General features: G+C 39.8%; 1 long non-coding RNA gene across 1 annotated transcript; it reads right to left on the reverse strand.

Annotated features, from left to right (window-relative positions):
- Nucleotides 1–412: 412 nt before the first annotated feature.
- LOC114206620 (uncharacterized) lies at nucleotides 413–27,609 on the reverse strand. Its single transcript, XR_003608697.2, has 3 exons — nucleotides 27,524–27,609; nucleotides 22,876–23,028; nucleotides 413–827 (listed from the first exon to the last, which is right to left on the reverse strand). It is a non-coding gene; the product is annotated as an uncharacterized LOC114206620 (long non-coding RNA).
- Between the last annotated feature and the right edge of the window lie 11 nt (nucleotides 27,610–27,620).

Genomic DNA, 27,620 nt, shown 5'->3' on the forward strand with positions numbered 1-27,620 from the left:
TTTGTTTTTAAGGCTCTAGATAAATAGAAATTTTAAGTTTAATGTAGCTAAAAGTATTAATCATATCATTTCATTTGGTTTATGTCTTAACTACCAGACAATTGGCATAGTACTTAGAGAATTTACCTGGATGAGACCTATTTGTCTGTGTTATACATTCCCTGGTTCTATATCCCTAAAATGTCTCTGGAAGCAGAAGAAACTAAGAAAATCCTTAGAGTGTGAAGATAGTGGGTAATCTTAAGACTGGCGGCACTTTGGGCAAATGTTTTCCCTGAGCTAAATGGAAGAGGTTCTCACCAACTCACAGGTTTAGTACACATGGTAACTGAATGAATGAGAGTGCAGTTATCACACAAAGGAAACTTTATTTGAGCAAATAAGTATAACTTCCAAAGCCCTTACTCCCCAAGCAAGGGTGAATGGGTTCCTTTTATTTAGGGTTAAGATGAATATTTAGAAAGGAGAGCCTTGTCATTGTATGTAGAGGCAGGCATAAAGTAAAGTTTGCACCTTAAGGACACATGCCTATAAATACACTGTATCGTCAAGTAAATGAGGCTTGTGCTCTTCCTGGGGTGGGGATTTTAGTATTACAATGAGGTAAGGGTAGTGTCAGTCACTTCATGGGTCACTCCATGGGTCACTCCATGGTCCATCTGCGCAGGTGTGAGTCAGGAGTTAAGCTCAAACTGGTCTGAGTGGTCTGGGCTGCTGGAGCTCTTCATCTGGGCAGTTGTTATTGCTCAAGGTGTAGTTTCGGTTTCCTTCACAGGAGGCTGGTCAGGTCTTTTGCCAGAGTAAGAGATAAGGTGGAGAAAAAAGAGCTTAAGGAAAAATGTGGGACAAAGGTCAGTGGGTACAAGCAGGTGAGCAGTAAAGGTCAGGTTTTGGGGTCTGGTTGGTGACAGTATCAGTTTTTGTTTTGTTTTGGGGAGGGCAGGAGTGGAACCAGATAGATGGGTTTTTGTTGCTTAACAATTATTATCATTCACATTATTCCTTTTTTTTTTTTTAAAGATTTTATTTGTTTATTTGAGAGAGTGAGTGAGAGAGAGAGAGAGCACACATGAGCAGGGGCAGAAGGAGAGGAAGAAGCAGGCTCCCTTGCTGACGTGGGGCTCAGTCTCAGAACACTGGGATCATGAGCTGAGCAGAAGGCAGACGCTTAACCGACTGAGCCACCCAGGCGCCCTGGAATATGCTACTCTTTAAAAAAGAAAAACTTGGGTGCCTGGGTGGCTCAGTTGGTTAAGCGACTGCCTTCGGCTCAGGTCATGATCCTGGAGTCCCAGGATCGAGTCCCACATCAGGCTCCCTGCTCAGCCGGGGGGGGGGGGTCTGCTTCTCCCTCTGACCCTCTTCCCTCTCATGCCCTCTGTCTCTCATTCTCTCTCTCTCAAATAAATAAATAAAATCTTTAAAAAAAATAAAAATAAAAAACAAAAACTTAAACATTACTGCATAGGAGTTGCCGAGATATCTCTCATAACATCCTGCTTATGTAGGAAAGATGTTAGGGTTTGAAGCCGATGGCCAAGAAAGAAGGTGGTTTTATGAAAGCATGGGTCCAGGACTTGTGGGCTGAAAGAGCTGCACTGGGGTCATGAGGAGTGGCCTATTATATACTTTCAAGTTGGGAGGGGGATAGCGAAAGTCTCTAAGGAATTATGGAAGCAAGGTTTCCATGACCTTGAGGGGGCTAGCTATTGTTGGGGAAAGGTCATTTATTACTGTCTAGTAAAACCTTAGTCATGAGACCTTTCAGATGTATACCAGTGTGTCATATGCTTGGCGGATGATTGCCAACCTGTATCTTGGGGGGTAGAGATAAAGGAAGTTTGCAAAGGAATTTTTATATGTTAAAGTAACTTACAGGATCCTGGGGGTCGGGCTAAGACTGCCTTCTGCCCTATTGACATGGAGCGAGGCAGCCAAGTTCCTAGAGGAATGTCACTCTGCCTGTTTCAGGGACTTGTCAGTGGGCTATAGGTAGTAAGAAAATTTAATTTTTCTTTTGCCTTTGTTTCCCACATCACTCTTAGTTCTGTGGATGACAGCTGGGATATGTAACACCTGATGCCTACTGCTATGTCATTTGTTAAGAAATTTCTTTCCTGGAAGAATTAGACGAGGCACTACTTTGCATATCCATAATGAAACAGCTCATACCCTACTCTGTCTTGCTGAATGCTTGAATAGTAGGATGTACGTACAAAGATGACACGCTACCTATCTTTCTTCCACCAGGGAGAACAAGGTAGCACAGCGTCCTTTTGAATGACTGTGGGAAGTAGAAAAATTACTTTCTCCCTAAGACGAGTGGGGTGAATCAAGCCAAGGTTTAAAATCCTTGATGAATTTTCCTCATTATGCAAACTGTTTTAAAGCAAAATTAAAGAACAATCTATTAATCATTACTAATACTTAAAAATTATACCCTTACTTCCCGGATTCTCCATAGACATTTAACTTCCGGAGAGGTGGGGCAGAGAGAATCCCTGCCTTTTCATGCTCTCTTGCATGTTTCTAAGTGATGCTTTCCTCATTTTCTAAGATACTCCCTCTAGCCTGTACTAAGGACTGTCTTTGTTCTTAAACTATTGAGTTTATTTTTAATATAAAATCATTACTTTTTTAAAAAAAGATTTTATTCATTTACTTGACAGAGACACAGCGAGAGAGGGAACACAAGCAGGGGGAGTGGGAGAGGGAGAAGCAGGCTTCCTGCTGAGCAGGGAGCCCAATGAGGGGCTTGATCCCAGGACCCTGGGATCATAACCTGAGCTGAAGATAGATGCTTAATGACTGAGCCACCCAGGCGCCCCTATATAAAATCATTACTTTAAATTCAGTAAAACAGCTAACAAGGAGAGTTTTTAAAAAATAAATTTGAAAAGGTGATCATAGAAAGAATACATGCTAATTGTAGAATATGGAAAATATACCAAAAAAAAAGAATATAAAAATCTATAAGCATACCACCCAGAGGTAACACCTATTAATATTTTATATCATAATTTCAGTCTTTTTTCTATGCATATATCTGTACATTTTAACCAAAGATGAAATCATAAAGTCCATTGGTTTTATAAATTTATTTTTCCCTATTCTTTTTTGGTATGACATGTAAAATATGTCACTAAATATTCTTCTTTTTCTTTAAGATTCTATTTATTTATTTGACAGAGGGAGAGAGAGATCACATGCAGGGGGAGTGACAGAGGGAGAGGGAGAAGTAGGTTCCCAGCTGAGCAGGGAGCCCAATGAGGGACTTGATCCCAGGACCCTGGGATCATGACCTGAGCCACAGGCACACTTAACCAACTGAGCTACCCAGTTATTCTTCTAAAACATTATTATACCTGGGGCGCCTGGGTGGCTCAGTCGTTAGGCGTCTGCCTTTGGCTCAGGTCATGATCCTGGGTCCTGGGATCGAGCCCCGCATTGGGCTCCCTGCTCAGCAGGAAGCCTGCTTCTCCCTCTCCCACTCCCCCTGCTTGTGTTCCCTCTCTCACTATGTATCTCTCTGTCAAATAAATAAATAAAATCTTAATAAAAACATTATATCTAAGACATTCTTATATTTATATGTATATAAAATATGCATAGTATTCTATCATAGGGTTGGGTCATAATATATGTAAATATACCAAATCATTTTTAATTTTTATGTTATGAATTCTAATGATGAAGCTCATTTTTTTTTTAAGATTTATTTATTTATTTGACAGAGAGCACAAGCAGAGGGGTTGGCAGGCAGAGGGAGAGGGAGAAGCAGACTCCCCACTGAGCAGGGAGACCAATGTGAGGCTCAATCCCAGGACCCCGGGACTATGACCTCAGCCGAAGGCAGACTCTAAACCGACTGAGCCACCCAGGAGCCCCAGTAAAGCTTATTCTTAATAACTTTTTAATTAATCAATTAATTAATTAATTAATTTAAAGATTTTATTTATTCAAGAGAGAGAGAGAGAATGAGCAGGGGGAGGGGAAGAGGGAGAGGGAGAAGCAGACTCCCCACTGAGCAGGGAGCCCAATGCGAGGCTCAATCCTAGGACCCTGGGATCATGATCTGAGCCAAAGGCAGTTGCTTAATCGAATGAGCCACCCAGGTACCCCTTAATAACTTTTTACACATGTCCATGAATAGTCCTTTAGGATATAGCCCCAGTGATGTGGGAAACAAAAGCAAAAGAAATGTAGCTTAAATTGAAATCTCCTCATAGTTTGCAGCCCACTGATAGATACCTGAAGCATGAAGAGCGTGACCTTCCTCAAGGACCTCGTGGCTGCCTTTAGTGCCTTAATGTTTAAAAGTAACACTATCTTGGCAGCAGCTGGCCCCTCAAGGTCCTGAAAGTCTTGCTTCCAGATTCCTTGGAGACTTGCGCTATCTCTAACCCCCACTAATTGAAAAGTATACAATCAGTCATTCCTCACAATCCCAGTACAGCTCTTTCTGGCCACAGGTCCTGTCCCATGAGTAGGGAAGGGGTTAAGGTATAGACAGGAGAGATTGGAGCCCCCCACTCTAGGCTCCCAAACTATTCCTGGCAGGTGGAGATGCTGAGACAGAGCTGAACAAGAGATAAGGGAACAAACCAAGATGGCACAAGAATCTCAAGGCCACAAGCTTCCCAGTCAGTTCTCAACAAAAGCCTGCCCCTAAAAGCCCTCAGTGGCCACCCATTTGGGACCCCTCTCACTCTAGAGAGCTTTTTTCTTTCCTTTCTTCTCTTACCTTCACTTAATAAACTTTCACTTCACTTCACCCTTTTGTGTCCGTGAGATTCATTCTTTGACTCCGTGAGACAAGAACCCTGCAATCCTGCAACACCAGGATGGAATCGCTCATTCAAATGGTACATAAATTTTTAGGACTGTTCATATTTACTCTAAAATTTCCCTTGTTAAAACTTATGTAATTTAGGGGCACCTGGGTGGCTCAGTTGGTTAAGCGACTGCCTTTGGCTCAGGTCATGATCCTGGAGTCCTGGGATCGAGTCCCGCATCGGGCTCCCCACTCAGTGGGGAGTCTGCTTCTCCCTCTGACCCTCTTCCCTCTCATGCTCTCCATCTCTCATTCTCTCTCTCTCAAATAAAAAAAAAACAAAACTTATGTAATTTATGCACTTCAAAGTATTTTAATCCTTTTTTTTTTAAAGATTTTATTTTTTTATTTATTTGACAGAGAGAGACACAGCGAGAGAGGAAACACAAGCAGGGGGAGTGGGAGAGGGAGAAGCAGGCTTCCCACTGAGCAGGGAGCCCGATATGGGGCTTGAACCCAGGACCCTGGGATCATGACCTGAGCTGAAGGCAGACACTTAACGACTGAGCCACCCAGGTGCCCCAAAGTATTTTAATCCTTATTTTTTACTTTCTTATACATAAGATTTTAAATTTGTTTGCCTTACTCTATAGATAATACCTGTCATGCTTAATGATGTTTTTCAATATCCAATGGACTACTTGATCCTTTAGCATCCAGTTAGTATAGAGCTTTCCAATAGAAGTCTCCTCCATATACTAGATGATCATTTAATCTGAGAGCCATTTCCAACATTACATGAAAATGAAAAGTAAATTTAAAAACTTATCCATGAATCGCTTCAAAATATATCCAGGAAAATACTTTTTTGTTTTTTTCCACAAACTACCGTATCATTGGAGTATAAGTAAGAGATATAAAAATGGCAGTTTTGGGGGCACCTGGGTGGCTCAGTCAGTTAAGTGACTGCCTTCGCTTCAGGTCATGATCCCAGGGTCCTGGGATGGAGTCCTGCATCAGGCTCCCTGCTCAGTGGAGAGACTGCTTCTCTCTTTCCCTCTGCTGCTCCCCCTGCTTGTACTCTCTCTTTCTCTGTCAAATAAATAAATAAAATCTTTAAAAAAATGGCAATTTTTGAACAGAAGTATATCTTTACAGTGTAATATAAACATTTGGAAATTATTCCTAAAAATCATATAGACTATGCAACTATCACAGAAATTAAAAATATCTAGATAAATTCATAGATGACTCAACAATGACTTACTCTTAAATTTGAGATTAAGTATATACAATTATTTCATAGAGCAACACTTTCCCATGAACTACATTCATCATAAATATTAGATGGCCTAGTAATCTGATACCAAATGAAATTTATTATATTCTATTGTCCTTACATTCACTTATTCAACAAATACTGAGTGCCTGTATGTGCCAGATTTTAAAGATTTTTAGTCTTTTTTTTTCTATAAACAATCTTCCATTAGCAATTTCATATTCTACATAGCAAGAGTTTGGAATTTCATGATGCTTAAATTACAAAAGAATATCAAGAGTACTAAATCTTTGGTATTTGTGGAGACATATATGATTGGTGAATGATTCTGGAGTCCTAGAAATGACAATGGCTGGAGCTGGAGGTTTTCTCTCTCCACAGTGGGGATACTACACCCAAACTCATCTTCCAGATATCGAACTGCTAGTGTTGTCAGCACTCCTCAAAACAGCTGGTAATTAAGCTCAGGCTGCACAAGCAGGCTGTTTGTCCCCACACCACTTTCAGGCTCACCAGCCTAAAGGGACAGCAACAGAGGGGTGGGGGTGCTGGGCTAGAGGATAAGACAAAGTAATTACAAGCATTTTGTTTTTCATTGCTTGCAGGTACATTTCCTTGAATGGACCTTGAAGAAATAACTTTTATTTATACATAAGATCCCACTCTCCTGTGGCAAGCCATTATAGTGTTTTAATAACCTTCTCTCTGTCACTGAATGTCTTCTGCTACATTATTACAGTGTCTCTGGCTAAAGTTGTAGTTTCTTGTTAATGTTACCACTGTGGTTAACCACGAAATAAAGGAATCTTTATATATTGTATATAACAATAATACGTTGGTTAAACTATTAGTTGTTTATTGAAAGCATTACAAATTGTGTAGACTTCTATCATAATGTATCATAATATATTGGAATAAATGTGAACAGGAATGAAATCATTTGTCTGTGTGTTCTCAGCATCTACCAGACTTGTAGCACATAAGAGACGCCCAATAAATGATTGTCGAATCAATGAACTAAATTAAAAAAAAATTTTAAATTATGATCATTTCCTAAGAATGTAAATGATTTGAAATATCTTGATTTTTGAAAAATCTCTGGATTAAAATACAGATCAAGATTTTCATACATATTTATATATAAATATATATTATATATGTACTTATTTTATATAATAACATGATATATTATTATACAAAATAATATATTTTATTTATTTATTTATGTATTTATTTATTTAAAGTAGGCTCCATGCCCAGTGTGGAGCCCAATGCAGAGCTTGAACTCACAACCCTGAAATCAAGACCTGAGCTGAGATCAAGAGTTGGATGCTTAACTGACTGAGCCACCCAGACACCCCAAGACTTTAAGATATTTTAAGGGAAACTGTCCACATCTACAATATAAGGGGTTTGCCTGGATGGCCTCTCTTTTGTCATCCATGAAAATATGTAATTCTACCATGTTATGACTCATTGGACTACAAATGCCCAAATCTTCAAAACTAGTTATTTTTCATGTTTAAATAGTTTCCTTTAAGAAAAACATTAAAAAAAAAAAAACCCAACAAACCTGGTATAGTTAGGCCAGACCTATACTGTCAGTGGAAACAGAACTGAGTGGATTCAGACAGCAGAGCTGTGTGACTAGTCTAAACAATCCTCACTCAAGATGACAGAATGCAGGCTATTTTTACATGTAGTAAGGATAATTTTTTTAAAAAATGGCTTTATGCTTTAAACAGTCTTTTCACACTCCATATTGACTGTGCACATGGCTTGAGATAAAATAGAATTACAGTATGGTAGAAATACTACAGGGGCAGCTCGTTGACAATCAACAACTTTGAAAGCTTGGATTGTAAAACCACAGAATTTGCCTGGAGAAAGAGGAAAAAATATAATCCAGTATCTAACAAAGTGCTCTTCAACCTCTAGCCCGGAATTTTGTGTAGTTTCAGCAATGGCCCAAAAGAGTAGCAATTCAAACCAAAGTGAGTCCCACCAGGACTGTTCCAGTATGAAGTATCTATTCTAAAATGGGGTAATCAATCCCTAGTCTGGAGTTCCTGAAACATCTCTGAGGAGATTGCGGGCAGTTTTAGGGTCAACTACAGAATCTCAGTCTAGAGAGATCCCTTGACATTATGAACTCGGGCTGTGGAAAATCCAGTGGCAGTGTTTCCCAAAGTGTGAAGGCTACTGTAGTGAAAGGTAATACCATTTTCCTGCTCACCCCTCTGTGAATGTGTGACCACGGTGTCCTCTGGGCCCGTGCTCTCCAATATGAGGTCATTAAGTACATATGGCTACTGAATACCTGAAAGTGGCTAATTCAAATAGAGATGTACTGTAAGTGTAAGATATACACCAAATTTTGAAAGCTTAGTATAAAAAAAGAAACATGTAAAATATCTCACTAATAATTTTTATATTATATGTATAAAAGATATTTTGGATAAATTGAGTTAAATAAGATACACACACACACACACACAAACACACAGAGGAATATTACTTAGCCGTTAAAAAATAATGAGATTTTGCCCTTTGTGACAACATGGATACAGTTAGAGGATATTATGCTAAGTGAAATAAGTCAGGCAGAGAAAGACAAACAAATACCATATAGTTTCACTTATATGTGGAATCTAAAAAACAAAACAAAGGAACAAACAAACAAAAAACAGACTCTTAAAGACAGAAAACAGGGTGCCTGGGTGGCTCAGTTGGTTAAGCGACTGCCTTCAGCTCAGGTCATGATCCTGGAGTCCCAGGATCAAGTCCCACATCAGGCTCCCCGCTCAGTGGGGAGTCTGCTTCTCTCTCTGACCCTCTCCCCTCTCATGCTCTCTCTCTCTCTCAAATAAATAAATAAATAAAATCTTAAAAAAAAAAGACAGAAAACAGACTGGTCGTTGTCAAAGGGGAGGTCGAGGGGATGAGCAAAATAGAAAAAGGGAATTAAGAGGTACAAACTTCCAGTTATAAAATAAACAAATCACAGAGATGACAAATACAGCATAGGGAATATAGTCAATAATACCGTAACAGTGTCACATGGTAAGAGATGGTGTCTACACTTATCATGGTGAGCACTGAGTGAAATACAGAAATGCCAAATCCATATGTTGTACACCTGAACCTTACATACTTTGTGTATTAATTATACTTCAATAAAGAAATAAGATATATTAACATTAATTTTGCCTATTTCTTTTTACTTTTTTCAAGTGGCCATTAGAACACTTTCCATTACGTGTGACCTACATTTGTGGTGCACATTATATTTCTACTCAACAGTGCTGCTCTGGACAGATGGCACCTGGAAAAGCTCCTGTCCATCCCAACACTCCACTCTCACAGAATGCTGGGAGCTGCGCATGGAACCACCAGAGAAGGCTCGGGCTCAGGCAGAATGAAGATCTGTTTGATGGCGGATAGCTGGGGGCTGTGTGGGGAGCTCAGTGCTGGGTGCTGGGGTTGAGTCTGGGGCTGAAAGCAGATGAAATAGTGGGAGGAAATAACAGATTTTTGCATTTTGTTTCTTTTAGTAGATTTATCTAAGTGAGCAAATTAAAAAATGTATTAGTACAGTTAGGTCTGTGGATGTGTGTATACGGCAACTGAAGTTTGTTTTTTTACATCAAGGTGACTGTTTACTTCACATTCTTTGAATAAATATAATAATAATATTATTTGATGGTTTTTATTGTGAATTCTTAACTTTTCTATTTCATACAGCACAGGGTTCATATTCTCCATCATATCAGGAGATAGTTTGCTTTGAGTCTTTCAAGGAAGGAGAGAAGCCAACCAGGCTGCCCCGTACTGTTTCTTCTCTAACATTATCTATACAGCAGTCATATTCTCACATTGCTTTGCTATTAACACTTAAAGTGCCTACATTTAGGACCTGTGAGAGGAGTCGGTAATATGTTAAGCCGTCCTTTTGAATGTTTCTATCAGCCCCTGAGGACTCCAGTTGCATTATTATGGAAAGATGTTCAAGAACTTTCCGTTTAAATGGGGTACAAGAATTCTACTGAAGACATTTCTTTTCTGTTAAAGTTCACAATGCAGAAAATTACAAAGGGCAGAAAAACAGCCTTAGGATGAAGGCAATTTTGAAAACAGAGTTGAGTTCATTGACCATCTTCTTCCACAAAGAGAATTTATTTATTTGTTTACTTGCTTGGCAATTTGATGAGAGTCCCCCAGCTAGGTGCAAGGTGAAGGTATACAGTAGGTGCTAATTTCATGAAATCTTGCAGGCAATTAAGAAGAAACCTCAGTATAATGTTATTTGTTAATTATAACTCAATAAAGAAAAAAAGAAGAGGAAATCTCACAGAGGACAATTTCTAGTATGTACCTGAAAATTTCAAAATGGAGAAATTCAAAATTAGCAAACAGGAAGAAATTTCTTTTAAAAGAGAAAGATGTTTGTTTTTACCTCTTAAAAAAGATCAAGAGGTCTGCTATCAATTCTAGCAGACTCCCTAATAAGTAACAACAATGTGTCTGCCTGGCCAAATTTTCCTATGGGCTTTGTTCCACTATTGTTCAGAAGCCAAGAATTAAGTTGAACTGAAAAAGCCCAGCTTGTTTTTGGTCATCATATTGTGTTATCAATGTTATGAAATAACATATAATGTTAGAAAAACAAAGTACAGAAAGGGAGTTCTTCATAACTGCTTTATTTCTTCTGTATTTAAATTTGTACTTGGGGAAAAGAGAACAGAAGACGCAAACATGTTTCTTCTTTTTTATAAACACATGTAGTACAAAATCCCCTTAATTTGGAACTAATTTGGCTGAGCACCTCTGGGTGGAAACCTATGGGAGACGGTGGAGAACATGACTTGATCCCAGTTTCTTATACAACCAGTTGCAGCTATTTTTTTAAAAAAAGATTTTATTTATATATGTATGTATGTATGTATGTATGTATGTATTTATTTATTTAAGAGAGAGAGAAAGAGAAGGCACAAGTGGGTTGGGGGAGGGCAAAAGGAGAGGGAGAAGCAGATTCCCCACTGAGCAGGGAGTCTAACTTGGGGCTGGATCCCAGGACCCTGAGATCATGACCTGAGCCCAAGGCAGATGCTTAACTGACTGAGCCACCCAGATGCCCCACCAGTTGCAGCTATTAATGAGTCCATGACCCCAGGGCATAAGATGTCATAGTCCTTATTTTTTTTAATTAAAATTCAATCAATTAACATATTGTATATTATTAGTTTCAGAGGTAGAGTTCAGTGATTCCTCAGTCTTCTATAATATTCAGTGCTCATTATATCACATGTGCTCCTTAATGTCCATCACCCAGTTACCCCGTACCCCCACCCCTCCCCTCCAGCAACCCTCAGTTTGTTTCCTGAGATTAAGAGTCTCTTATAGTTTGTCACCCTCTCTGACTTTGTCTGGTTTTATTCTTCCCTCCCTTCCCCCATGATCCTCTGTTTTGTCTCTTAAATTCCATATATAAGTGAAATTATATGATAATTGTCTTTCTCTGACTGCCTTATTTTGCTTAGTATAATACCCTCTTGTTCCATCCATATCGTTGCAAATGGCAAGATTCCATTTTTGATGGCTGCATAATATTCCATTACATCCCCCCCCCCCCATCTTCTGTTTCCATTCATCTGTCGATGGACATCTGGGCTCTTTCCATAGTTTGGCTGTTGTGAACATTGCTGCTATAAACATTGGGGTGCAGGTGTCCCTTCGGATCACTATGTTTGTACCTTTGGGGTAAATACCCAGTAGTGTAATTGCTGGGTCAGAGGGTAGTTCTATTTTCAACTTTTTGAGTAACCTCCATACTGTTTTCCAGGGTGGCTGCACCAGCTTGCATTCCCACCAACAGTGCAGAGGGTTCCCCTTTCTCCGCATCCTCGCCAACATATGTCATTTCCTGCCTTGTTAATTTTAGCCACTCTGATCAGTGTAAGGTGGTATCTCATTGTGGTTTTTATATTTCTCTGATGCCAAGTGATGTTGAACATTTTTTAATGTGTCTGTTGGCCATTTGGATGCCTTCTTTGGAGAAATGTCTGTTCATGTCTTCTGCCCATTTCTTGGCTGGATTATTTATCCTTTGGGTGTTGAGTTTGTTAAGTTCATTATAGATTTTGGATACTAGCCCTTTATCTGATAAGACATTTGCAAATATCTCCTACCATTCTGTTGGTTGCCTTTTGGTTTTGTTGACTCATAGTCCTTACTTTTCTAAACCAAATGTCATCAGCTTTGAGCTCTCACACATTTACCTGGCAGAAAATAAAATCTCCATTATTATTTAAACCCTTGTCCTCCCTTCCACAGAATCATACAAGAATCACAGGCTTACATTGTCCCAAGAACTTTGAGAGGGGGCCTAAACTTAGTCCTTGGACATTGACTTCATTCCCATTGTTGGTTTAAAGGACTGGAGGTAGAAAAATTCATATACACATCAAATATTGTCCATCATTTGTTGAGGGTTGCTCTATTGGTCTACTTGGGCTGACACAAAAATACCACAGACTGGGTGGCTTAAATAATAGAATTATATTTTCTTTTTTTTAAAGATTTTATTTATTTATTTGAGAGAGAGAATGAGAGAGAGAGTGAGCACATGAGAGGGGGGAGGGTCAGAGGGAGAAGCAGACTCCCTGCTGAGCAGGGAGCCCGATGCAGGACTCGATCCCGGGACTCCAGGATCATGACCTGAGCCGAAGGCAGTCGCTTAACCAACTGAGACACCCAGGCGCCCTAGAATTATATTTTCTCACAGCTCTGGAAGCTGGAAGTTTAACATCAAGGTGATAGCTGGTTTGGTCTCTCCTGAGGCCTTTGTCTTTGGCTTATACATGGTCACCCTCTTGCTGTATCTTCACCTGGTCTATTCTTTGTGCACACATAGTCCTGGTGTTTCCTTCTCTTCTTATAAGGACACCAGTCCTGGGACACCTGGGTGGCTCAGTTGGTTAAGCATCTGCCTTTGGCTCAAGTCATGATCTTGGGATCCTGGGATCTAGCCCGCATTGGGCTCCTTGCTCAGTGGGGAGCCTGCTTCTCCCTCTCCCTCTGCCTGCCACTCCCCCTGCTTGTGCTTTCTCTCTCTCCCTGACAAATAAATAAATAAAATCTTAAAAAAAAAAAAAGATACCAGTCTTATTGGATTAAGACTGTACTTTTATGATTCATTATTTCCTTACGGGCCCGATCTCCAAATACAGTCACATTGGGGGTTAGGACTTCAACCTGTGAATTTGGGGGAAGGGTGAGAAGACAAAATTCAGTCCATAACAGTTGTCCTTGAAGGGGTAACCAGAGCCACAGAGTAGAGAGCAAACTCATTAGTGTAAAGTGACCGGAAATTCAGACTTGGATGAATTCAGAGGTAAGGAGGAAGTGGTATGAACTGGGATTTCAGATATTTTTGCTTTCACCTTCTTCCTTCTTAATTCAAAGCTGCAGGTTATCTTTCCATCTAAAACCAACCAGGTTAATCCTTTTCAATGGGCTAGAAACACAGCTGATCCTCACTTGCCTCCTGAGTGATACTGTGTTTTTAAAGACACCTTTCCTTTCTTTCCTCTCTTCCCTTCTCTTCCTTTCTTTCTCTCTCGCTCTCTCTCTTTCCTAGGATGGGTATCTTAGGCTATGGTGGGCATTCATCAGACCTAAGACAAAGATTTTAATGCAAATGGTTTGTTTATGAGGGGATTCCAGACAGCACTCATAAGGAAAGACAAGGAAGGGAAAGAAGTGGTATTAGTGAATGGATTACCACGGAGGGTAACTGGGTCTCAGTCCTATTGGGATCCACTGGGAACGTGACTCAGAGTTGTCCCATCCAAGGGCAGGAAAACTGGTATGTATCCTCCAGTTCTCATCCATCACTGGGTGGTGGCAGTTCCCTGGGGATGTTAACTGCCCTGGCATTTCTGGCCTGCTCCCTATAGAGGAGCCAAGAGAAAGCTTTCAGGCAGAAGGTGCCTGAGAATGACCTTGTCCTTGTAGGGGAAAGGTGAATTCGCAGGGGATATATGAGGGACACTGATAGCTACTACAGTGGGGTGAGGTAGGGAAGGGAGACTAACAGCCATTAGTTTGGAGGAGGGATGAACTAAGTAATTAACAGCATGAGGAGAACTGGCCCAGAGGAAGATTTTGTTTTAATTTTTTTTTTAAGATTGGAAGGAGGGGGAGGGGCAGAGGGAGAGGGAGAGAGAATCTTAAGCAGGCTCCATGCCTAGCCTGTAGCCCAATGCAGGGCTCGATCTCATGACCCTGAGAGCATGACCTGAGCAGAAATCAAGAGTTGGAAGCTTAACTGATTGAGCCATCCAGGCGCTCCTTATTTTTTAAAAATCAATAACTTATGCTGCAATATTAGCCGTATCTATCTGCATCTGCTTTATTATAGTTACTTTAAAAATATTCTGTAATTCAAGGGCGCCTGGGTGGCTCAGTCGTTAAGTGTCTGCCTTCGGCTCAGGTCATGATCCGGGGATCCTGGGATCGAGCCCCGCATCGGGCTCCCTGCTCGGCGGGAAGCCTGCTTCTCCCTCTCCCACTCCCCCTGCTTGTGTTCCCTCTTGCTGTGTCTCTCTCTCTCTGTCAAATAAATAAATAAAATCTTTAAAAAAATTCTATAATTCAAACTTCATATTAATTATAATGGTTCTTCTTTGTTAGGTTTAAATCAACGTAATTTTAACATATATTTTTTCCCCTCTCCATGGCTTTTTCATTTTGCAGGCACTAGGTAATGTTGTATGCCAGGGCCTAAAACTTAAATGCCTGCAGAATTTGGTGGTAACATCCATGGATGAAGTGAACTGGGAGTAATAAAATGGACTCTATTTTTTTTTTAAAGATTTTATTTATTTATTTGAAAGAGAGAGAGATCACAACCAGGGGGAGAGGCAGAAGCAGACCTCCTGCTGACCAGGGAGCCCAACATGGGGCTCAATCCCAGGACCCTGGGATCATGATCTGAGCCAAAGGCAAATGCTTAACCATCTGAGCCACGCAGGTGCCCCTAAAATGGACTCTATTGAATAGAGAGCAGTGGGCATTGTGATAAATGTGCAACAATGCTCTGCCTGAAGGGGGCAGCAGCTACTGATCCTCAGCCACTGTTGCAGAGTAGGAATGAGGATGTGATTTCAAGGAAAGTTGAGAAGCCTGAATACACAAAGTTGCTTGATTATTAACATGGTGCTTAAGATCATAGACTCTGCAGCCAGGGGGCCTGAAGTTGAATCACATTCCTACCAATTATTAATTATTGTAACCTTGGGCAAATTACTTACTCTCTGACCCTCAGTTTTTTCATCTCTTGAGTGGGACTAATGATTGTCCTTATGTCAGAACCCAACACTTAAAACTAGAAATCGACGAGACTGCTTAACTCACACTCTAACTAAAGCCCATTGTTCCTACTTCTCATCACATTTTCTTGAGGCATTGATGAAGGTGGTTGGCAAAGATTGGAACATTCCAACTGGCAGGCCAGACATGCCCTGATAGCAACAGAATGCCTTCGAAGAGCCTGTCCCCTTCCCTGCCCGTGATCACTGCTGAACACATAGCACTCCCCACCCATGATCACCTGCTCACCACGTGTTCTCTTTCATGTACCCATTGAACCTCTCCCTATAAAACTCTAGGTGCCCATCTTGCAGGCAGACAGGTTAGTTGTTAAGGCTTGAATCTGCCTCCTCTGGCTGCTGGCACCCTAAATACATTTCTCCCTTTCTCTTTCCCAAATCCTCATCTCTTGAGTTATTGGCTTCTCTTGGGACGAGTTTATCCAAATTTGTTTGGCAATAGTGTTGGCAAACCTAGCCAAAGCTACACTTTCGCTTTGTCCAGTCCCCTAGGGATCCGAGCAGTAGGCAGCATCAGCACACCAGGGCTTACCTAGCTGCTTGAGATCGGGAACATTTATATTGTTGGGATGGTGGGAAGATTAAATGGATCAAGTGCTTAGAACCATACTTAGGATTAAATACTCAGTAATTGTGGGCTACTGTCATTATCAGCTGTTAATTAAGATTTTAATCCACCTTTTAATTTTGAGTTAATTATAGATTCATGTAGTTATCAGACGAAACTATAGAGAGATCTCCTATTTCCCAGTTTCCCCCAATGGTAACATCTTGAAAAAACTATAGTACAATATCACAAAGCAGGATTTTTTTTTTAAAGATTTTTTATTTATTTGACAGCGAGCACACAAGCAGGGGGAGTGGCAGGCAGAGGCAGAGGGAGAAGCAGGTTTCCTGCTGGGCGGGGAGCCTGATGTGGCACTCCATCCCAGGACCTTGGGATCATGACCTGAGCCAAAGGTCTTAACCAACTCAGTCACCCAGGAGCCCCTACAGTGGGATTCTGATACTGATACAGTCAGGATGACATTTCCATCTCCATGAAGATTCCTAGTATTGCCCTTTTACAGCCATACCCATGTTGTTCTGCCCCCATTCCCTTCTTAATACCTAGTAACCACTAATCTCTTCTCCATTTCTATAACTTTGTTATTTCTAGAATGTTATATAAATGGAATCATATAGTATGTAACCATTTTTTTTTAAAGATTTTATTTATTTAATTGACAGAGAGAGAGAGAGAGACAGCGAGAGAGGGAACACAAGCAGGGGGAGTGGGAGAGGGAGAAGCAGGCTTCCCGCCGAGCAGGGAGCCCGATGTGGGGCTCGATCCCAGGACCCTGGGATCGTGACCAGAGCTGAAGGCAGTCGCTTAACCAACTGAGCCACCCAGGTGCCCCAGTATGTAACCATTTTTATTGGCTCTTTTCGCTCAGTATAATTCTCTGGAGATTTATCCAGATTGTTGGGTGTGTCAAATGAGTGCATAATTTGTTTCTTTTTGTTGCTGAGTAGTTGGTATAATATACTACAGTTTAACTGTTCACCCATTGAAGGACATATGTGTTTTCCCAGGTTTTGACTATTATAAAGAAAACTACTATAAACTTTGAATATAGGTTTTTGTGTGAACTTAAGCTTTTGTTTCTCCAGGACAAATGCCTAAGTGCAATTGCTGGGTCATATGATAGTTATATGTTTGTTCTTTAAAGAAACTGCCAAACCATTTTCCTGAGTAGCTGTATCATTTTACATTCCCACCAGAAATGTATGAGTGATCAAATTTCTCTACATCCTTACTTGCATTTGATGTTGTCAGTATGTTTTATTTCAGCCATTCTGATAGTTGTTTAGTGATACCTCATTATAACTTTAATTTGCACTTACCAAGCATTTAATCATGTTGAAGATCTTTTCATGTATTAATTTGCTATCTGTATGTGCTCTTTGGTGAAATGTAGCTTCATGTCTTTTGCCCATTTTTCTAATTGGATTGTTTGGTTTTTTGCTGTTGAGTTTTTAGAGATCTGTATATAGCCTAGATACTAGTCTTTACAGTTGGCACATATTTTTCTCCCGGTCTATAGCTTGTCTTTTCATCCTCTTAACAGGGACTTTCACACAGCCAAAGTTTTATTTACTTGAGATATAATTTGCATAACTTAAAATTCACCATTTTAAAGTGTAGACTTCAGGGACTCCTGGGTAGCTCAGTTGGTCAAGCGTCTGCCTTCGGCTCACGTCATGATCCTGGCATCCCAGGATCGAGTAGTCCCACGTTGGGCTCCCTACTCAGCAGGGAGCCTGCTTCTCCCTCTCTCTCTGCTCCTCCCCCTGCTCATGTATGTGCTCACTCAAATAAATAAATGAAATCTTAAAAAAAACAAGTGTAGACTTCAGGTTTTGTTTTTTTTTTAAGATTTTATTTCTTTCTTTGACAGAGAGAGACACAGCAAGAGAGGGAACACAAGCAGGCGGAGTGGGAGAGGGAGAGGCTGGCTTCCCACTGAGCAGGGAGCCCGATGCGGGGCTCGATCCCAGGACCCTGGGATCAGGACCTGAGCCAAAGGCAGACGCTTAACAACTGAGCCACCCAGGCACCCCTGGACTTCAGGTTTAAAAAAATTTTACATACTTGGGCGCCTGGGTGGCTCAGTTGGTTAAGTGACTGCCTTCGGCTCAGGTCATGATCCTGGAGTCCCGGGATCGAGTCCCACATCGGGCTCCCTGCTCAGCAGGGAGTCTGCTTCTCCCTCTGACTCTCCTCCCTCTTATGCTGTCTCTCATTCTCTCTCTCTCAAATAAATAAAATCTTTAAAAAAAATTTTACATACTATGTTGTATCACCATCACAACCACCTAATTCCCCAACATTTCCATCACCCCCAAAAGAAACTCTATACCTATTAGCAGTTTGTCCTAAATTCCCTCCCTACCTCTATCTCTTGGCAACCAGTAACCTATTTTCTGTCTCTATGGATTTTCCTATGCTGGACATTGCATATAAATGAAGAGTGCAGCATGGTGGCCTTTGTGTCTGACTTCTTTCACTTAGCATGTTTTCAAGGTCCATCATGTTGTAGCATGTATCAGTACTTCACTTCTTTTAATGGTGGAATAATATTCCACTGTATATGTAGGTCAACTGATGGACATTTTGCTGGTCTTCACTTTTTGGCTATTTGAATAATGCTGCTTTGAACATTTGTAGACAAGCATTTGTTAAGTACTGTTTTCAATTCTTTGGGGGTATATACCTAGGAGTGGAACTGCTGGGTCATAATTATGTGTTTAACTTTTTGAGGAACTGCAAAATGTTTTCCACAGTGCAAAAGTTTTTGTCTCTGTTTTTCAAATACTGAAGCAGTCTTGCATTTCTGCAACAAACCCCATTTGGTTATAGTATGTAATTCTTTTTAACTGAGTTCTATTTGCTATTTTGTTAAAATTTTTTATGTCTATATTCATAAGAGATATTAGTCTGCGGTTTTCCTTTTTGGTATTGTTTTTCTCTGGTTTTGGCATTAGGGTAATACTAGCTTTAAAAATGAATAGGGAATTGTCCTTTCTTCTTCTATTTTCTGGTAGAGATTGTGAACAATTAGTGTTTATTCTTTAAACATTAGAATTTTCCAGCAAAACCATTTGGTCTGAAGATTTCTATTTGGGGAATTTTAAAATTACATCTTCAATCCTTAATTGTTATAGGTTTTCCCACTTATTTTATATTAGGTGAGTTGTAGTAATTTGTACTTTTTAATGGTTGGTCTATTTCATCTAAATTGTCAAATTTATGTTTGTTGAAAAACATTTGTAATTATGTAATGGTGATGGAAGTTAATTAGACTTTTTGTGGTGATCATTTCACAATATATACAAATATCGAGTCATTATGTTGTATACCTGAAACCAATGTTATATGCCAATTATATTTCAATTAAAAAATTATATGTATAGAGTTGTTTGTAATATTCCTTTATCATCTTTTTGATGTTGGAGTGGTCTGTAACAATACTCCTGTTTCATTCCTGATATTGGTATCTTGGGTCTTCTTTCTTTTTATCTTTGTGTCTTCCTAGGTGTTTATCAGTTTTATTCATCTTTCTAAAGAACCAGCTTTTTCATTGATTTTCTCTGTTTTTTGGTTTTCAATTGCATTGATTTCTGCTTTTAGTTTTGTTTCATTTTGTTTGCTTTGGATTTATATTACTCTTCCTTTTCTCAGTTCCTAAAAAGGGAGCATAGATAATTGATTTGAGCATAGATTATTGGTTTGAGAGATATTATTGATTTGAGAATTCTCTTTTCTAATGTATGCATTCATTGCTATAAATTTATCTCTCAATACTGTTAGCTGTGTCCCACAAATTTTGATGTTATTCCACTTAGTTTATTTTTTTTCCCTTATGATTTCCTCTTTGATACATGAATTCTTCACAAATACAACGTTTAGTTTCCAAGCATTTGTTTGGAGATTTGCCTAGTATCTTTCTGACATTGATTTCTGATTTAATTTTATTTTGATCAGAGAACATATTCTGTATGAATTCTATTATTTTAAATTTGCTGGAGTTTGTTTTATGGCCAAGGATATGATCTATCTTGGTATATATTCCATGTGTATTCCACTATTGGGTAGAGTATCCTGCAAGTGTCAATTAGATTCTCTCAGCTCATGGTATCATTGGGAGTTTTTCTATATCCTTGCTAGTTTTCTACTTGTTCTATCAACTGTTGAGAAAGTGATATCTTTACAATTCTATTTCACTTTAAATATAGTAATTTTGAGTATATATCTCTTTGTATAGCTTCTTTAGTAGGTGCTCTAGGTTTTACATTATACATATAGACAATTTCTACTGGTGCCATTATGTTACCAGTGTGAAGAAAATGTAGAAACTTTAGCTCCCTTTGCGTACATGTATCCTCTTTTATTTACAATTGTCCTAAATATTTCTTTCACATACTTTTAGAACCACTTGGATAATGTTATCATCTTTGCTTCAACTATCCATTGTAATTTAGAAAAAGGAAGAGAAGAGGGAAAGTCTATTGCACTTACCAATATTTTTACTTACTGTGCTCTCTCTTCACTGATATTCCAAGATTCCTTTTTCCCCCCAATTCCTTTCTGTTTGGAGAACTTCCTTTAGCCATTCTTTTAGGGCAGGTTGGCTGATGACAAATTATCTTAATTGGTTGTCTTAATTGATTTGGTTTCTCCTTCATTTTTGAAGAATATTTTTGCTGGGTATAGGATTGTGGGCTGGCCGGCCATTATTTTACTTTAGCACTCAAAACTGTTGTGCTACTTCCTTCTGCATGGTTTCTGAATTTGAACTGTATTCCTTCCATAGGTAAGATGTTATGACTCTCCCACTGTTTTTAAGATTTTTTTGTCTTTAGTTTCAAGAAGTTTGACTACAATGTGTCTTAGTGTGGATTTCTTTGCCTTTACCTGCATGAAGTTTGCTTAACTTCTTGATCTGTAGGGTTACAGATTTTGTAAAATACGGAGTTTTCAGCTATTATTTTTTGAGTCCTTTTCCAGTCCTGTTCTTTCTCCTCTTCTAATACTCTGAAGACACAAATGGAAGATCCTTTGTTATAGTCCCATAGGATTTTTCATGGATTTGCTTTGTTTTGTTCCTGTTTGTTCAGATTGAGTAACTTCTATTGCTCTTTCCAGTTCACTAATTTCCTATAGCTCATGCATTCTGCTGAAGCCCATCCTTGGGCTTTAGTTTTTGTATTTTCAGTTCTAAAATTTTCACTTGGTTAACTTTTAGGTCTTCTACTTCTTTACTGAGACTTTCTATTTCTTTGCTGAGATTTTCTATTTTTTTAAAAAAATCTGTTTCAAACGTGTTTGTAACTGCTCATTGAATCAGTTTAATGATGGTTGCTTTAAAATCTTTGTCACATAATTCTAACTTCTCTGTGATCTTGGTGTTGGTGTCTCTTCATTACCTTTTTTTTCATTCAATCTGAGATCTTGTTTCTTGATATAGCAAGTTATTTTCAGTTGAAACCGGGACATTTGGGGAATTATGTTATGAAGATTCTTGATTGTATTTAAGCCTTGTTTTAACTGACTTCTTCTCACACTACTTTGGCAGAGGAAGGTGGGGGGCAATGTCTCCACCATCTACCAGTTGGAGTTAGAAGTTCAGGTTTCCCACTTTGCCTCCATTGACAATCAAGGGAGGTGCTCCCTATTCCTGCTGGTGAGGTTGGGAGTTCCAGCTCTTTCCCAGGTTTTCAGTGATGCCTCCCTGGCTGAGGGGGATAGGAATTTCCTGTTACCGCTTCCTACATGACCTTCAATGACACTACAGTGTGGGTATGTGTGTGGCCTCAATAATTGGTTTTATATTCTTGTTTGAATTTATTGTGTAAATCTATTTTGGTTTTAAATATGTATAAAATGCTATAAACTTAAGTAATACAAAACTAGTTTTATATTTATATATAGTTAACTGACTAAGGATGAAAATGTTTTGTTTAAAAGGGCTTCATACTCATGGTTTTGGCTCAGGTCGAGATCTCAGAGTCATGAGATTGGGCTCTGCGCTCAGCACAGTCTGCTTGAGTTTCTCTGTCTCCCTCTCCCTCTGCCCTGCCTGCTCATGTGCTCGCTCTCTTTTTCTCTAAAATCAATCAATCAATCTTTATTTTTTCTTAAAGGGCTTTATACTTTACACCATTTTGAGAAACACTGATATGGGTGACTATAAGGCCCGATGCCCAAATCATGAGTCTCTGGAGATACTCATATTTCTGTCTAGGTTCTCTCACCCATTTGAAAAGACAGAAGGAGCTGGGGCACTGACACTATGGACATCATGCCAGTCTGACACAGACTGCTTATAGATAAGAAAAAATAAACTCTTATTAAGGGCTCTATTAGTTTCCTATTGCTGTTGGAACATAGTACCACAAACTTACTGGCTTACAACAACACAAATGTGTTCTTTAACTGTTTTGCAGGTCAGAAGTCCAAAATCAGTTTCACTGGGCTAACATCCAGCTGTCAGCAGGGCTGCTTGCCTCTGGAGGCTTCAGGGCAGAATCTGTTTCCTTGCCTTTGCCAGCTTCTAGAAGCTGCCGCAGTGTAGCATCTTCAAATCTCCTTCTTTCTCTCTGTCTGTCCTCTGCTTCTCTTATCACCTCTCCTTCTCTGACTCTGAAGCTCCTGCCTCCCTTTTGTAGGACCCTTGTGATTACACTGGGCTCACCTGGATAGTCCATGATAATCTCCCCATCTCAAGATCCTTCACCTACTTACATCTACAAAGTCTTTTTATCATATAAGTTAACATATTCCCGGTTCCAGGGATTTAATATGTGGACATCTTTGGGGACCATTATTCACCTACCAAGAGGGGATGTTGTTAACTTGCAACTAAATCAGATTTTAAATGACTAACCTTTTCACTAGAAGGTAAGCTCCACCATAATGGGGATTTTTTTCAGGATTGTTCATCAGTGTTTTCTGTTTTCTGCTAATGCAGTGATGGTCACATTTTCATGACTGTCACTGTTGAGAAGGCAGCTTCAAAAAGTCCTGGGTGTAGAGCATCCTAGGCAGAAGGAACAGCAAGTACAAGTACAACATCAGGCCAGAATATACTTTTTATTCATAGTAATGATAATGAATATAACATTTGTTGTGACATAGATCATTTTATCTCAATTCTCATAAATTATCAAGTTGTTGATATATTGCACCCATTTGAATCACTATTTAGATCCTAATCCAAAACATAAACTGGTCAAACCCAGAGGGTTTCACTCGGTAGGTTTCTCACCTTTGTTATCTCTCTCTTCTGAGTGTAATCTGGTTTTACATCTGTGCCTTTTCTGACTTTTGCAATTTAAAAAGTTTTTGCTTACTATTAAATCAACATAAAAACATTATACAAGGAGATATTAAAAAACAAAGCAAAACATGCGGCACCTGGGTGGCTCAGTTGATTAAGTGTCTGGTTGTTGATTTGGGCTCAGGTCATAATCTCAGGGTCCTGAGAGCAAGCCTGCATCAGGCTCTGTGCTCAACAAGGAGTTGGCTTGAGATTTTCTCTCTCTCTCTTCCTCTGCCCCTCCTCCTCCTCATGGGGCAAAGAAAGAGGGCAGGCAGGCATGCTCTCTAAAATAAATAAATAAATCTTGGGGCGCCTGGGTGGCTCAGTCATTAAGCGTCTGCCTTCGGCTCAGGTCATGGTCCCAGGGTCCTGGAATGGAGCCCTGCATTGGGCTCCCTGCTCAGCCGGAAGTCTGCTTCTCCCTCCCCAGCTTCCCCCTGCTTGTGTTCCCTCTCTCGCTGTGTCTCTCTCTGTCAAATAAATAAATAAAATCTTAAAAAAAAAAAAATAAAAACATAAACACAAACAAAACCCATGATCTATGATTCAAACATGATTTTCTCTGCCAGATTTGAGTTGGTAAATGTGCAAACTCTAGAATCATACTGCTTTATATTTACATCCTAGCTTTGCCACTCACTAACAGTGTGACTTTGGGCAAATTACTCAGATCTTCTCGGTTTCAGTTTCCTCATCAGTAAAACAAAAATAACAACTGTACCTTCCTCACACAGCTGTTGTGAAAATTAGATGAATTAAACTAATGTACTGAAAAGAGAGGCTGGTACATAGCAACCCCCTCAATAACTACAATCATTATTCTTATTTTCAACCCAACAATTTTCTTCCCACACTATTTTTATTCAGTTGCAATCACACGATACATAAAGCATTGTGTTCTACTTTTTTCACTTAATGTTCATGTTTTTCTCCACATTCCTATTTTATTAACCTATATATTATTTTTAGTGACAGCATGACATTCCATACTATTGATAAGTTTTGCTTAAATATTTCCCTGTTATTGAGCATTTGATTATTGTATTATTATTAGTGATGATCTTATAAACATACTTTGTATATGATGCTTTTTCTTCCTTTTGAATGATTTATTTAGCAACTGTGTCTGGAATATAATTCTTGATTTTATGTCCAACATTTAAAAGTCCTTCCTACAGGGGACACCTGGCTGGCTCAGTGGGTAGAGTGTACAACTTTTGATTTCAGGGTTGTGAGTTCAAGGCCTATGTTGGGTGTGGTGCATACTTTAAAAAAACAAACAAACAAAAAACCTCTTTCTTTCCTTCTGTGTAGTTCCAAAGAAGGAACTACTTTCAGTGCGTGATGGAAAGAGAAGCAGATATATCATACCACCACAGTGAAGTCATTTTCTCTTAGGAACAGACTGTTGATAAAAGACTGATAAGGTCTACACTATTTTCATCATTGTCATCATTCGTTCATTCAACAAACATGTAGTATGCAGGCAGGATGGGTCAGGTCTTTTTTGAGTAGGAAGGAAGTTACAAAAGAAAGCCAGAGATTAAAAAAAAAAAAGTGTGATGAGCTTTTATTTATAAACCTCTCACGTTGATTCCGTGTGTCTTTTAACGCACAATGTGGAATCTATGTGCAAGTTAAAAAGAAGCATTTTCTTCTCTCAAGGAACTAACATTATGTCAACCTGATACTGCCCATCTAAACATACGAATTTTATAGAAGCCATGGGGATATCTTGTAAGAAGGGAGTCCCTGTCTCTGAGAAGTCTACATAAATGCCTTTTTTCCTGTACCTCAATATTATTTTAAAATAAAGAAGACAGTAATAATATTGTTGAAATCTTCTCTTTGAAGGCAGAAGGAGAAATCGTTTTAAGTCCAGCATGACCACATTCCTTCTTTTGATGAGGGCACAGTGTAAAAACCGAGTTATATAGGCCTAAACTGTATTCTGTTTTCTATTAAAGCTACTGAACTTTTCACATAAGAAATAATAAAGATTAAATGTGTTTTTTTAGCCCACCACATCCTGAGTTCAGTTTTACACCTTTTCATCCGTGTAGTTGAAGTTCTATAAAAAAGTCTCTCTTGCTATCTTTACCTCTGTCTCTCTTCTTATCAACACTCTGCTGAAAACAATTGCCAGTACTCTATGCTACATGCTTTGGGGACGATACACCTGCAGCAACCACCTACCTACATTGATAACGTAATGAATGTCTTCTTTAGGACACAGTATAACATTATGGAAACTACCTCAATTATCACTGATAATGAATTCTGTTATCTAGGTATTTTGTTTACAGATCAGTTCTCTCTGGTTTTCTTGAGAACTAAGAGGGATAATATAGACATTTTCCTCTCTTTTAGTTTTAAAACTTTACGAAGGGGTAATATGAGGGTTTGGGTTTGCCGCCCTTTCAGTCAGACGTCATCAACTTTGACAACCTCATTTCCATTAAGCCAGAAATTGGAGCCACCAGAGTCACCCAGCGAGCACAGGCAAAGTGAATTGGAAATCGGTTCTTTTAATCACCACAGTATCAGTTAACCCTTTAAGACAGTGGCTCTCCTACCTTTTTGGGATCAGCCGATTTGATGGAAGTGTTAAGTCCTCTCACTTATGTATATGAACATTTTTTTTTATTAATTTTATTTTATTATGTTATGTTAATCACCATACATTACATCATTAGTTTTTGATGTGGTGTTCCATGATACATTGTCTGCGTATTAACACCCAGTGATGAGCGTTTTTCTTGGGAGAAAACCAACTTTATTACCATAATAAATAATTATAACTCTCTACATACACACTTTTTTTTTTTTTTTTTTTTGGGCATATAATTTCACCTCTGCTCCCTCAAAGAACACCTGCCCTGGGGGAAATTACGTCAACCAGTCAACAGTAGTTTCTGAATGGGATAAGAGGCAAGGAGAGATGGGGGCTGGGAAGAGACAGTAGATGACAAAAGAGAATTTTACTAGATTCATTCTGAGTACAGGTCATTATTCTCAAGGCTTCCCCACCAGAGTGAGAGAAGATTTGGCATCAGAAGGTCTTGGTTCAGTTCTGTGCCATCTTCCCACCCACCCCCCCTCCCTTTTCCTACCTAATGACTGAGGCAAGTCATTAAACTTCCCAACCCTTAGGGTCCACCCCTGCCTCTGTAAAATGGAATCTTGTCAGACTTCTCAGGGTTACTGCATAGTCAAAGGAGAGATAATGTGTGTTGTAAAGTCCCGAACAAGCATGAGCTATAATAATTATTAATCATTATTAATGGACTTGTTAATTATTAGCTTCATCGTCAGGTTGTCCTCTCATTTAGTGCTCAAGCTCCACCGTCACCTTCTCAGAGAAGTGTCCAGGATCCCCCGGTGTAAAGCAGCCTCCCTCTACCCATCACACTCAAAGCCACCAGGCTGCTTTCTTATAGTCAAGACACTTCTCACACGTGCAGTGGTTTCATTTTGTACTTGCTTACTGTCTTTCTCCCCAGACTAGAATAAAAGCTCTTTGAGGCCAGAGCCCCTTGTCTTTGTTTTCCCCAGGCCTGTAAAGAGTTCACCGCACTCGGTGGTGACACGCAGATTTTGGTGAGTCAGGATAGCAGCGGCTTACTGGGCCGACTGACTCCAGGGGAGGACTACCTGGATTGAAATCCCAGCTTTTCAGTTTATTAAGTCGGGTGACATTAGTTAGGTTGGTTATTTAACTTCTCTGTGCCTCACTTTCACCACAGGTAAAATGGGGGGTTCTGATATAACGTATACTTTGTAGAAATGTTAATACCTGTAAAGTTTCGAAACAGTGCCTGGCCCATAGTAAGTCTTACACAAGTGCTGTTTTCTACTTTTCCGTGAGTGAAGTGTTAATACATTAATAGCGAATGCACGTGACCCTATAAGTGTACCAGATATGCTCCGATGCCTCAGGTTTGACAGAAAAAGACTTACTCTTTTCATAAAACTCTTGTTTCGCTCCAAAGCACCTTGTCATCCCGCCTGACCCGCCACCGCTTAGCGGAAGGGGAGGTGCGGCCCCCAATTCCGACAGAGTCCCCAGTCACCCACAGGTGGCACTGCTCGGGGTTCCCCCGGCCCGAGGATGTCCCAGACCTCACCGGGCGGCTCTCCTGGGGTAGGAAGCCTGGGCCTAGGTAGTCCAAGCCCCGCGTTCGGGAACCCAAGGGACGCTCCTGCGACTTACTTGAAACTCCAGCTGGGTCGCGGCAGCCGGGACGCGCGTGCAACGCCCCCCGCCCCTCCCGCAGGGCTCGTGGGAACCGGTTGCTGCGGGCAGAAGC

Source organism: Eumetopias jubatus, unplaced genomic scaffold, assembly GCF_037043125.1.
Source record: "Eumetopias jubatus isolate StellerSeaLion01/CBP00866 unplaced genomic scaffold, mEumJub1_p1.0 scaffold_2, whole genome shotgun sequence".
NCBI lineage: Eukaryota > Metazoa > Chordata > Mammalia > Carnivora > Otariidae > Eumetopias > Eumetopias jubatus.